General features: G+C 34.6%; 1 protein-coding gene across 4 annotated transcripts in view; it reads left to right on the top strand.

Annotated features, from left to right (window-relative positions):
- TFEC (transcription factor EC) overlaps positions 1–13,109 on the top strand; it is a 146,456-nt gene that overhangs the window by 51,167 nt on the left and 82,180 nt on the right. The window lies entirely within an intron of this gene.

Raw genomic sequence — 13,109 nt, 5'->3', positions numbered from 1 at the left:
GGAAATAAATTTGAAAAAGACAAACCCTGGGCCACCTGGGTGGCTCAGTCGGTTAAGCGTCTGACCGGCTCAGGTCATGATCTCACGGCTGGTGAGTTCGAGCCCCGCCTCGGGCTCTGTGCTGACATCTCAGAGCATGGAGCCTGCTTTGGATTCTGTGTCTCCTTCTTTCTCTGCCGCTCCCCCACTTGTGCTCTGTCTCTCTCTATCAAAAATAAATAAATGTAAAAAAAAAAACTTAGGAAAAGAGAAACCCTTCACGGATGCTGGGGTGTCCCAGTTGGGTATTTTGCATCTTATGTCGGCAGATTCCAAGTGGAACTCTAGATTATGCCTCCAAGCCTGAGACCAGGCAGCTGTCAGAGGTCTGAAGTCAGCAGGTGTAGGCGTCACAAGGCTGAAGGAGAGAATGCCACTCAGCATCTGGCTGTTTACCAGAAGCCAATGATTCACTTTATTACCTACTGTTAAATATGCTTCCCACATGTTTGTTGCTCAAAAAACTGAGGAAAACCCAACAACTAAAGAAATTGAAGAACATTTGGTTGATAGAGTAGGCAGAAGAAAATAAACTTACATTCTGATAAGATTTTGTAACAAAATAAGTGTAGTTTAGTTACATCTATTCTTAGAGTCTATAGTACTGTGAAAGGCAAGAATATTCCAAATAATTGAATTTGATGTTTAGAACATGTAGTAAATATCTTATTTTGAGTATAAAGAAGATACTACCCATACTAATTAAAAGAAAATGCTTATTTTCATTAAATAGATTTTGTACAAGTCCCTTAACATATTAGTTAGGAAGGGGTAATGCATTATTGGCCTGTGGGGTAGCCCATAAGACCAGCTCTGGCCATAATAGAAAATATGCATAGAAAAACCTTACAATATTTTAAAAATCCACTCCTGTCTTCTTTGGAGCGACACACTTCTGTGTTTCATATTTAGAGGCCTGAGTTCGTAACTTCTGAGGAAAACTTTGTATTATTCTCATTGGAAGACTTAGGTGCTAATTCTTCCATAAATCTAAATGATCTAATTTTAGAGAGTGGGTTACCTTTTTATTTTTAAGCAAATAATTATGCATTATATGGCAGCTGAGAGTCCCAGAAGTTGGGTAGTAGCAGCTTTGTAGTTCTTATTCACAGGAAGACCCCATATGGAAGCCAGAAGAGGCGTTTCATAGTATTAGCATTCCCACCCATATGTTCTCCTTCAGTAATCAAAGAACTCAGTAGTGTTTGGTTTATTTTTATGACCCCCACAGAGACCAAATATGCATGAAAAGTTGACCTTGGGTTTGTCAGTGTATGAGTAAACCCACTGGTGACCTCCCATGACTTTTCTCAGTAGTAGCATCTCAAATGGTCGCACTCTCAAATACTTAGACATGCATTTTCATATGGGTTTCTTTTCCTTTTTCTATTTAACTATTATTTGCAGGTAAAATTATGTTTGTTTTTAATACTTTTTCTTTGAAAATAAGAAATGTTTTATTTTTAACACATTTTTATAAATGTAGATAGGTTTCCCAAATTTGATCATAGTTTGCTGGGTCAGATTTCCTAGATAAGAACTGCCTATTTTTACTTAAATCCTCATGTACTGTTACTCGGTTTTAACAATTCATGTTTTAGCCTACCATTTTCTCATAAGAATTCGATGAGGGATTTTTTAATGACTTTTCCATTCATAAGCATATTCCCCTTTGTATAACCTTCACTTACAGTGCATATAGTTTTTCAAAAACTTTGGTCCTCTGTTTGTGGAGTGTAGGCATCTATTATTAATAAAATATTGGTAGATTTTTTTTCTGAATTATCTTGAGAGAATAATGTTCTATTACTCCGAAAAGAAGTGCTTCAGAATGAGGTATTCTTACAGAAAAATCATTATATACACATATGTTCATAAGATACACTATTAAATTTAGTAGTCCCATCACATGTAAGCTTCAGATATTGTTGCTTTAATGCATTCCCTTACTACTTTGATAAAAGCCTTAAGATGTTGTCACTAGTTCTTTGATGATTTCCTCTGATGTTACAGTACCTTTCTTTTTTCCTCCAAAAAATCTGTTTTGCATAAACATGAGAAGTCAAGGCAGTTTGAGTTAACGAGTAAAGAGATTCAAGTTTTAGCAACAAATGTACATATATTTGTGATCAGTTCTCTCACACATTATGGCCTTCTATTCAAAGTAAAGGAAGTTTATTTTAGATTTCTGAAAAATATAACCATTATCTTTAAAAGAAGCCCAAATAAGCTATTTAATTTTATAATTTTGGAGTTTATTCAGCCTTTTTTGCATTGAATTAATGAGATTTATTAATAAAACTTAGAGAGAAGAGTCATATTGACCTAGATATTGGCTTATTCTTATTCATTTCCTCCATCATTCCTGCCTGACTTCTGAATGTGTCCTGCATTCTGTTGGATTCAGGAATGGATGGATGGGTTTCTTTTAAATGTTTAGTTCTAGCTTCTAAATCGGTTTGTGGCAATTACCTTTAACAAAACCCATTGCAGATTACTTATTATGTCCCTAGTTAGGTTTCATGTTCCTGTAGCGATGCACTATTAGCAAATTAATAATGAGCTTTACTTTGTTCATTTAACTATGAAGTTCTGCTTTCAATTAGACTAGAGTTAATGATATGGTATTGTGTACTTGAAATTTGATGACAGAGGGTAGCATCAGTGTTTTCACTATAAAAAAAAGGAGTTGACTATGTAAGGTGATGGATGTGTTAACTATCTTGATCATGGTAATTATTTCACACTATATAAGTACATCAAACCATTACATTGTACACTTAAATGTATACAATTATATTAGCCCATTATTCATCAATAATGCTGGAAAAAATAAAATAAAATAAAATAAAATAATATTCAGAATTAAATAATACTAGTCAAACAACTCCAAATTTACTTCTGATACCAGGTGGTATCCATCTTATATCACTTCTTTTTATCAACATCTTGTCAAAGTTATAGGTTGTGAATGTTTCCCTGAGCCCGTGTAAACCATTTAGTTGTTTCTTCTTCATATGTAATGCAATCCTTCTAATGCTTATGCTGTATTATATATATATATTTTTTGTAACCAAGCATGTTCTTCTGTGGCTCTATTCTAGAAAAGAATGCCATTCTACCAACTCTCAGTGGTACCTGTGGGACTGCATTTATCTCATTGTGCTAAAATGTCATTTTCACTTTGCTACCTATACTCTGTGAATTGATAATATAGACATCTAAAACCTAACTATTGTGCCTGATACTTTTACCTGTTTTTCCTTTTCTCTAAAATTAAGGTTACAGGTACCACTTTCAGTATTGTTCCTTCTTGTCATCCTATTGTGTCTCTCTAATACTTGATTTATAGCTTTATATCAGATTGTGAGCTGAAGGTGAACAGTTGTAGGTCTGCATATTGTGTGAGAGATACATCTCTTGCCCCTTGTTTTGTGAAACATCTGATGTGATCATGAAGCTCTGTCTTGTAGGAGTTAGAGTCACCAACAGCCATACTAGTGTGTGTGTGTGTGTGTGTGTGTGTGTGTGTGTGTGTGTTCTCTTTGTTTCAGAGCTGTTATCCAAAACAGGAGAGCCTAACAGAGAACACAAAACCTGTGAAATTCCTGGCTTTTTCTTTGCCTGCTTTGAATTGAAGCCAGACAATGAAGTACAGTTTTCTCCCTGATTAGCAAGATCTATACACAGGAGAAAAGAATCACTTCTGAGCACACCATTACTTGTCACAGATTTTCAGATATACCAACATGGTTACTGACATTTGCCAACTCTTTTTTTTTCCTCTTACTTAACATAAGGAGTTCTCAAAGGGTTGAAGTTTACAATATTCTAACTTTTTAATTTCTGAAGTGTATTACCTCTTTTTTTTTAAAACCACAATATTCCATTATATATGCAAGGAAAAGCACCTAGCACAACTTCTGGTGCTCAGTACATATGCCCGAAATTACTTGAATCTAGAACTGATATTTGAGGAGAGTTTTGCTTAGATTTTATGATAGTTTACCCACCTTCGCTAGCATTTTCGTTGTTTATATTTTCATTTCTTTTTTTTTCCTTTGTATATCTTCCTCCCTTTTCCTCATTAGTTTATCAAAGAAATGAAAGGAAGCACAATCGTATGGGAAATGTAAGACATACAAATGTTATATGGAAAGATAAGGCAATTCGCATAGCTTACACCCAGTGCAATAGTGTTTTTACATGCTAGTCTAGACACACCCAGTCATTTGCATCTTGGGAAATATTCCAGTTAGCAGATTTAACAGATTCTTCTTGTTTAAATCTCACAACAGGAGATAGATGCTCAAGCTACATATACTAAGTATCTTGGGAAATTATTAACATTCCCTTTAGGGAAGCCTCCACAAAATAAGAACATATTTCATTCTAAATTTCCTAAGCCATAGCAATGTATCTAATCTCTTTTGTCATTTAAACTCTGTCAAAATAAAAGTGAATAACCCGATGTTAATTCTTTAACCATTTGACATAATAATATTCTCACAAACGCAAAGGCCATGCATGGATTATGGCGAATGTGGGTTAATCTAAATTGTATGGGTTCCAAATGGCAATAGTGGGGTTGGGAAGGTGGTTTGGAAAGTGTAGGATGGTTTTTGTTGGCTATGATATTAGTGGATAGATGCTGTGAATGTGACTCCATGTTTGTACTCGCTGAGTTCAGTGCCATTGACCCAGGCACTCAAGGCTGACTATCACAACACTGTGCAATTTCTGCATTAGAATAGATTCTTAATCTGGAGTAAGAAAAGAAATAAAAATGGAGTGCTTGAAATGTGATTGTAAAACAAAAATAAGATTAAAGTATCAATCTTTCTATTTATAATTTCTGATTTATATGTCCTTGTAAAAATTTAAGGGAAAGGACTTTGCAAATGATGATTTGGGTATTTATTTTGGCTTCTCTCTTCGGCACCCATGTGAACAAACACATAGGTATGTATATACACATTTATTTTTTAATTAGGAAATAAGAACAAATCATGTTGGCTATTTCCTAATATACTATCCATTAAAAAAACACTAGTCCTGCCAAAGCAATCATTTTATTGGGATTTGTTGACATCCTTGCTGAAGTTTTATGAGCCTCATTTTCCTTTCCTTTCCCACAACATGAAGTATCTACTGACTGAAGTGAATTTAGATAACATTGATATTTCTTGTTACCATGAGTATGAGATAAAAGTCTAACAGAACATTTATACTTTGCTTTATTCTACTCTTCTCGTTCAGTTCATATCTAGATCTTTCCCCCCTTCCATTTCTTCTTATTTTACTTTGTCAGAATATAGTTTTATATAGTTAAAAATGTCAATGAAAAATTATAAATTAAAACAAGAAATGTGCATTGATGAGTCCTTTGTATGCATGGGATTTTTTTAAACCTCTAAAGGAATTTTAAAAATACCTCAAAATGGAAACACAGAAAAATATTTCCACAAAATCTTCTTCCAAATCTCTGATCTTATTACCCTTTCCAAATTTTCTTCCTTTAAATGTAAGTGTATTGTCAATTATTACAGTTTTGGGGTGCCTGGATGGGCTCAGTCAGCTAATTGTCTCCCTCTGCCCCTTCCCTTCTCATGCACATGTGCACATTCTCTCTCCCTCTCTTTCTCTCTCTCTCAAAAAAAGCATGATTATTATAGTTTCCTCAGGAAAACTTTGTTTACTTGCAGTGAAATATGTATTTGTGAAATGTCTCTCTCATATTTTTATGTTTCTCTGAAAGATGACTATTTCCCCCTTGTAGATAGATTCTGGAAGGTGTTTTTTGCATAGATCTTAAGAACAAACATCATAATACTGACAAACGTACATACATTCATACATAGAGTTTGTCTTTATTTTAGTTCTTATCTCTCCAAATCATGATGATCAAAATTATCATCTTCAACTACTCTGTCTGTCTGTTCCCCCTCCTATTCTTGTACCTATTCTCTCTTCTTATTTGTATTTATAGTGAAATGGCTCAGAATAAAGCTCACATTCTTTACTGGTGGACTGAATTTGTTTCTTAGGTGACATTATGGAAAAACAAACCTTCATTAAAGAGTTATTCCTTGGAAAAAGTTGATATGTTAAAGGATATTAGGAGGATGATACAGTTTTCGCCCTAATAGCAAAAATCCCTGTTCTCTCTTATCAACATATGAGAGAATTGCAGGTTAATTTCCTTTAAATTAACCGTTGATAGCTTTAGTCAGTGAATGATAAACAGAAGTGATGAGTGTCACTTCTTGCAGAAGCGTTAAGAACCTCTATCCACATCTTGTTTCCCTGCCTCAGTGGTATTGGAAGCTTGTATGGAATTGGAGTCTCCATTATCAAGGATCCTTTAGAAACTGTGTGGAACAGAGCTCTCCACTTTTCCACACTGGTCACGTAGAGTTTAAACAGCATTTTGTTTTTAATATTCTGGTTCTTTTTGGAATTGTTTGTTTCAACAAAATACCCTATCCTCCCCTGTCAGACAGAGATCAACTGTACGACTTTGGCAGACTGTGAAGACTTGTCATTTTTCCAATCTCTAGGGAGTTGCAATGTCAATCATGGGACATGCCATCTCATTTGGAACATCCTAACATTACAAAGAAAGAAGCTTTATGCTTTTATTTATTTTATGGATAATACATCGTTCAGTCTAACAGTGCTCAGATTAGATGACAGCCTCCATGGAATATTATTGATTTCTGGAATTTTATTTGTAATAATTCCTTCACAAATTTGAATATATCTTCCCTCTTTACCTTAAAATTCATTACATTCCAAATGCAAATGCTTTGGGGAAGGAGAATATTTTAAGTGTTATCACTCATTTATACCTTAGTGAATAAAGTATGTAATGAATTAATTAGACAGTCTTCTAAAACTAGTTTTAGCAGCAAAGTGGGCAAGATAAGGAATCACGGCACCTATCGGCAAAAGGGGAAAGGACATAGAGAGTTCATGTTAAAGACAAGTGTTGCCTACTTCATAATTTTCAGAAGGGCTGGTTCTTGTTGAATACTCTAGTGTATGCCAAGATCAAGATCAGACATAAACTCTAGGGAAATCTTAAAGCCTTTAGCATCATAGAAGAATTAAATTATATTAATGCCTTAAAGGTTTCTAGAGACTTCTTATTCTTCAAAACTGAATTGTTGGGGACAGAAAAACTTAAAAAGTCATTCGATTCTCTTGATAGAGTTTAGCCATTTTCATTCAACAATGATAAGTCCATGCACTTCTGCTGGTACTGGTGGATTAATGACTTGATATTTCTGAAAGTTAACTGAGGTAGATGAAGAGTATTTTTTAAATTATGTTTAATTATTTTTAATGTTTATTTTTGAGAGAGAGAGAGAGAGAGAGAGCGGGGGAGGGGCAGAGAGCGAGGAAGACACAGAATCCGAAGCAGGCTCCAGGCTTGGAGCTGTCAGCAAGGAGCCCGATGCGGGGCTCACACCCATGGACCATGAGATCAGGACCTGAACTGAAGTCAGGCGCTCAACCAAATGAGCCACCCAGGCGCCCTGGTGAAGAGTATTTTAGAAGAAAGCACTAATACTTCAATTGTATAATGGTATGCACATTTTACAGGTGTTCCACGGCCCTTGTGCCTGGTTGCCTTTTGTTAAGGACATAATAACTTTGATAGGATAAAACTTAAGTTCAATTTTATATTTTAAAAGTTGACAAATATTATACTTGCTAGTGTGCTAATGAAAGAGTAGAAATAAAAATAAGTTTCAACGTTCATATTTTAGTGGGATTGACTCCTAAATGTTAGTCTGTAGTTCTTAAATGATATCAGAATTCAAGATCAGATTTGATATTTGGTGTTTGTTAAAGTGCTACTCAGGCAAAGTCTGGGGTTCTGATATAAAAACATGGAATATTCACTTTCTGACTTTTGCACTTCGGCAAACTGGAAGTGAAATCAGAATTTTAAATAATCAATGCCAATTATTTGCCAAGTGACTTAATTATAAAATTAATCTCTTTAAAAGCATGATTTCTCTTCATGAGTGACATATAAATTTCAGTTCTGCATACTCACAATTGATTTTGTTTGCTTATTTTCTATGGTAATATTGATCTTGGGCTTTATTTCCAAACTTCTTAGGAGAAATAGATCTTTCCTTTGATTTACTTGGTTCCTTTTTAAGAGAGAAGCTGGATTTCTTCAGTGTTTTTCAAATTGGAAAATTTTCCATAGAGTAATGATTGTCTTTAACTAGGCTACTTGTTGGTAAGAAAAAAGTCATATTTATGGGCATAAATATCTTCAACATCCCCAGTGTATAGGTGTAAAATCAATTTCCATTAAAATTTTTTATTTTATGGAATAATATAAATGTTTTTCTTTTTTTTGAAGGGCTAATATACTATCTTCTACTCTGCTTTTTACCTATCTGTAGAATTATTTTCCGAGTCCCTTTCCAAGAGTGTGTTAGCTGCCATTTGGCAAGAGATAGTTTTTCCCTATATGATCTGTTAATATATTTTAATGTTTAAATTTATTTTGAGAGAGACACAGAGTGTGAGTGGGGGAGGGGCAGTGTGTGTGTGTGTGTGTGTGTGTGTGTGAGAGAGAGAGAGAGAGAGAAAGAGAGAGATTGAGAATCTAAAGCAGGCTTTGCACTGTCAGCCTAGAACTAGGAGGGCTAGATCCTACAAATGTGAGATCATGACTTGAGCCGAAATCAAGAGCTAGATGCTTACCCAACTGAGCCCCAGGCGTCCCTGATCTGCTAATATTTTTAATGCAAACATTATTTAACTTAGATATTACCCGTTATTGATTACCTTGGTGCCCCCAAATGTGTTTGACTTTAGACACCAAACAATCTCTACTTTCATGGTATTTCTTATTGAAATATCCTATTTCTTATGAAAATCAGATGTAAAAAAAATCCTTTTATTCCTTACATCATTTTTGTTATTTTAAATACTCCTCCATTAAATTAATTTTTCTGTCTTTAGCTATTTTATTTGAAAGAGAGAGAGCGTAGGAGCACAAGAAGGGGAGGGGGCAGAGAGCAAAAGAGAGAATACTAAGGGCTCCACACTCAGCAGGGTTTTATCCCACGACCCTGGGATCATGACCTGAGCCGAAATCAAGAGTTGGATGCCCAACCTCCTGAGCCACCCAGACATCCTATTTTTAACTGTTTTAAACCATGGGTAATTTATCTTCCAAATTCTACTAGACTGTAATTTTGAGGGTTAAGAACCATAAGTGTGTATCTTTTTATCCCAGTGCCTGATCAACTGAAGGCATTCAATAAGAAGCTTATTAACAAATGAATGAATAAATAAATATGGTACTACTTTTGATGGGAAGATTAATGTAAAGAACATTAAAACTTAGTACTTAATATAGACTGTATGCTGTGTGACAGGACCAGTTCTAAAACGTTGGAGCGGATGCTGTTGGTGTTGTCTATACTTCCATATACCCCTTACCATTTCAGTGAATGACAGCTTGTCTTCCAACAGTCTGCACTGGAGATTTTGTCAGAGGGGTGCCCTCGCTGTGACAGAATCCACTTTGCTTATGTGAAACTTGGGCAGGATGTGTCTGGGAATTAATTTTCCTTGGAGGCAGACTGAAAACAGTGATTGATAGATTTGGGGGAGTATAACTATCCTAGATCCTTACTCCCTGCCAAGGATAAGTCAGAGATATGTATTTTACATAACTTTCAGCATCATAAACTAAGACAGAATATTACTACTAATAAAAGAAGAAATTCTTATGATCCAATCCAATAATACACACATTTTCAGGTAAGAAGACAAAAAAAATAATCAAACATTTGTAACACAGTGTGACAATTAACTATATACTATATGCTTTGAAGCTACAGGGGGGAAAAAGCATTTTACCAGTTTTTATTTTGTCAAATTACAAAAAATGCTTCTTTTCTTAGAGAGGTTTTAATATTTAGGTGATCAAATATGCAATATTATTCTTTATTGACATATTACTCTGTGGGTAATAAAATAATCACTCATGTTTTTCTAAATGATGTTTTGAAATTTTTATATTGAAATCTCTAAGATTTTAAAATTGAATTTTTGGTGTTGTAGAGGTATGGGTCTCTCTCTACTTTTATTTCCCTCTTTTTGTCTCAACACAGTGTTAGTCCCTTACCCCTAAAGCATTCATTGAGAAATGCATCAATTTCCTACTAATGTGAAGTACAATTTTCAACATATACTAAATTTCTAAAAATGTAGAAGATTTGAGTTTTCTATTATATACCAGAAATAAACTGTTTTGATTAGTGTAGTTTTATAATGTGTTCATTGTCTTATATTTTAAGTATTTCCTTACTATTTTTTATTTTAAAAATATTTTGCCTATGCTTTTCATTTGTTATTCTTAGTAAATAATAGAAGAAATACCCAGTAGAATGTAACTAGAATTTTGGTAAATATTATATTGAATTTATAAATTTATTTGGTATTAAATATATTGGTATTCACACTTAAACTAGAAATATGTGTAAATTCTATCTGTTCACACATACACACAAGTACATGTAATTCTTATCTTTCTTTCTTTCTTTTTTCTTTTTTTGGGGGGGGCTCCTCATCTTTCAAGGAAGATTCAAGGAAAGGTCAGATATGATCTAGACTTTGAAAAAAGGAGAGTGTTGCAGCAAGACATTCTAAGCAGAAGGAAAGGAGGCTGTTTCTAATAAAGCTTGAAGTCCAGACGCAGATTTGGTTGTGAAGACTTTTGTAAGCTATTCTAGAGAATTTGGAATCAAAGTGTAGGCAGTAGGAAGTTTCTGATTGTTATAAACAAGGAGAATAAAATGATAAAATCTGTGACTTAGAAAGATAAACTTCTAATCACATGGTTAGTTCCTCTGGCAACCAGCCCCCATCCTGAAGCTGTTTAGGGGCCTAGCAAGTTACCTCATTAACATAAAGCCATATGTGGTTGAGAGGGACTGTATGAATTAAAAAAAAATGCTTCTCTCACCCTGATCAGGAATCGGGAACCAGGGTTGAAGACCAAACATGTATTTCTTATAATACAGTATTACATAAGTAGTATGCTATCCCTAAGTGTTTTGATGTATAACCTACTTTTTTAAATTAAAACTATATTTTAGCCCAAATAACATACATGTTTATTATATTAAGTATAGAAACTCTAGGTAAATAATTTTTTTTGATCATAATTATTTTGTTGGACCACTTTAAGAGATAAGCACTGTAAACACATAGATGCCTATTTCTTTAGGTCTATGTAGCCATGTGTGTATTTACAACTTTTCAAAGCCAACATGTATGCCCATATAGTAATACAGCTTCAAAACTTACCTTCTGAATCAAAAAAATGTATTTTAAACTGTAATTCAGTCTGAAGTAGTTTCCAATATGAGTTAAAATCCCAAATATTTCTCTTTCTTTTTTTTTTTTTTTTTTTTTAATTTTTTTTTTTTTTCAACGTTTATTTATTTTTGGGACAGAGAGAGACAGAGCATGAACGGGGGAGGGGCAGAGAGAGAGGGAGACACAGAATCGGAAACAGGCTCCAGGCTCTGAGCCATCAGCCCAGAGCCTGACGCGGGGCTCGAACTGACGGACCGCGAGATCGTGACCTGGCTGAAGTCGGACGCTTAACCGACTGCGCCACCCAGGCGCCCCCAAATATTTCTCTTTCTTAACAGTGTTTCTTGTTAATCTTGTTTCTTTATTTCTTCTATTCATCTAAGTGACTTTTACTCTCAATTAAATATTTACTCCTTCCTATCACCTTAGGAGATTTAAATGTATGACAACATCATTAGAAAATGTAAAATGACTCAAAACTTTGCTATTGACAATGAGAGCTTTTTTTCTTAATAATTTTATCATTCTTGAAGCAACATATAAAGTGCTGAGATATTTTCACATAACTTCCACTCCTTGAAAAACATAAATGTCAATTTAATTGCATGACTTTTCTTTTTTTTTAATATTTATTTATTTTTGAGAGAGAGAGACAGATTGCAAGCAGGGGAGGGGCAGAGAGAGAAAGAGACACAGAATCTGAAGCAGGCTCCAGGCTCTGAGCTGTCAGCACAGAGCCTGATGCAGAGCTCAAATTCATAGACCACCAGATTATGACCTGAACCAAAGTTGGATGCTTAACCGACTGAGCCACCCAGGCGCCCCAACTGCATGAATTTTCAAAGCACAGTAACCTTTGCATTAAACCTCAGTCATTAATGGGAACGCTTTGCTTCATATATTGTTTTAAAATATAGATTTAGATAGAGTAAGCAAATGGTGTTACTGTTATATAATAAATGCAGATTTTCTCTTTACATATTATAGTGTGGGGAAAAAGTTGCATCTTTAGATTTTTCAGTTCAAGCAGATAACTAATATATAAAGTGAAATCTTTTCAAAAGTTTCATTTGTAAGGGCAGTAAATAAGTAACCAGTGCTTCTGTTGCTTAAAACTACAGATCACATGGGGCGCCTGGGTGGCGCAGTCGGTTAAGCGTCCGACTTCAGCCAGGTCACGATCTCGCGGTCCGTGAGTTCGAGCCCCGCGTCGGGCTCTGGGCTGATGGCTCAGAGCCTGGAGCCTGTTTCCGATTCTGTGTCTCCCTCTCTCTCTGCCCCTCCCCCGTTCATGCTCTGTCTCTCTCTGTCTCAAAAATAAATAAACGTTAAAAAAAAAATTTAAAAAAAAACTACAGATCACAGTAGAATATGAAAAATAATGATTATTATATTATTGTTAGAAATCTTATAAGCTGAACTGTGTATCTTCCATCTACATAGGAAGATAAAATATTCTTGAACAAGATGAAAATCATCCTGGAGTCATTTTGAGAACAAAATCATACGTAAGGTAAATGTGACTATATGAAATATGGGGCATTTGATTGCCTGAAGCAAAAACTCAAAATCTATTAATACTCTAAACAAAACTGCAATTTTTAAAATATGAACATTGGTGCAGGTTGGTTTGTTGAAGACATGTTAAATATGAGACTTTACATGTTGCAATAAATATGGGATCTTAGTCCATTTTGATAACAACC

This window comes from Leopardus geoffroyi, chromosome A2 (assembly GCF_018350155.1).
Source record: "Leopardus geoffroyi isolate Oge1 chromosome A2, O.geoffroyi_Oge1_pat1.0, whole genome shotgun sequence".
NCBI lineage: Eukaryota > Metazoa > Chordata > Mammalia > Carnivora > Felidae > Leopardus > Leopardus geoffroyi.
The sequence above is the reverse complement of the archived record's forward strand: the minus strand, read 5'-3'. Positions and strand labels throughout refer to the sequence as shown.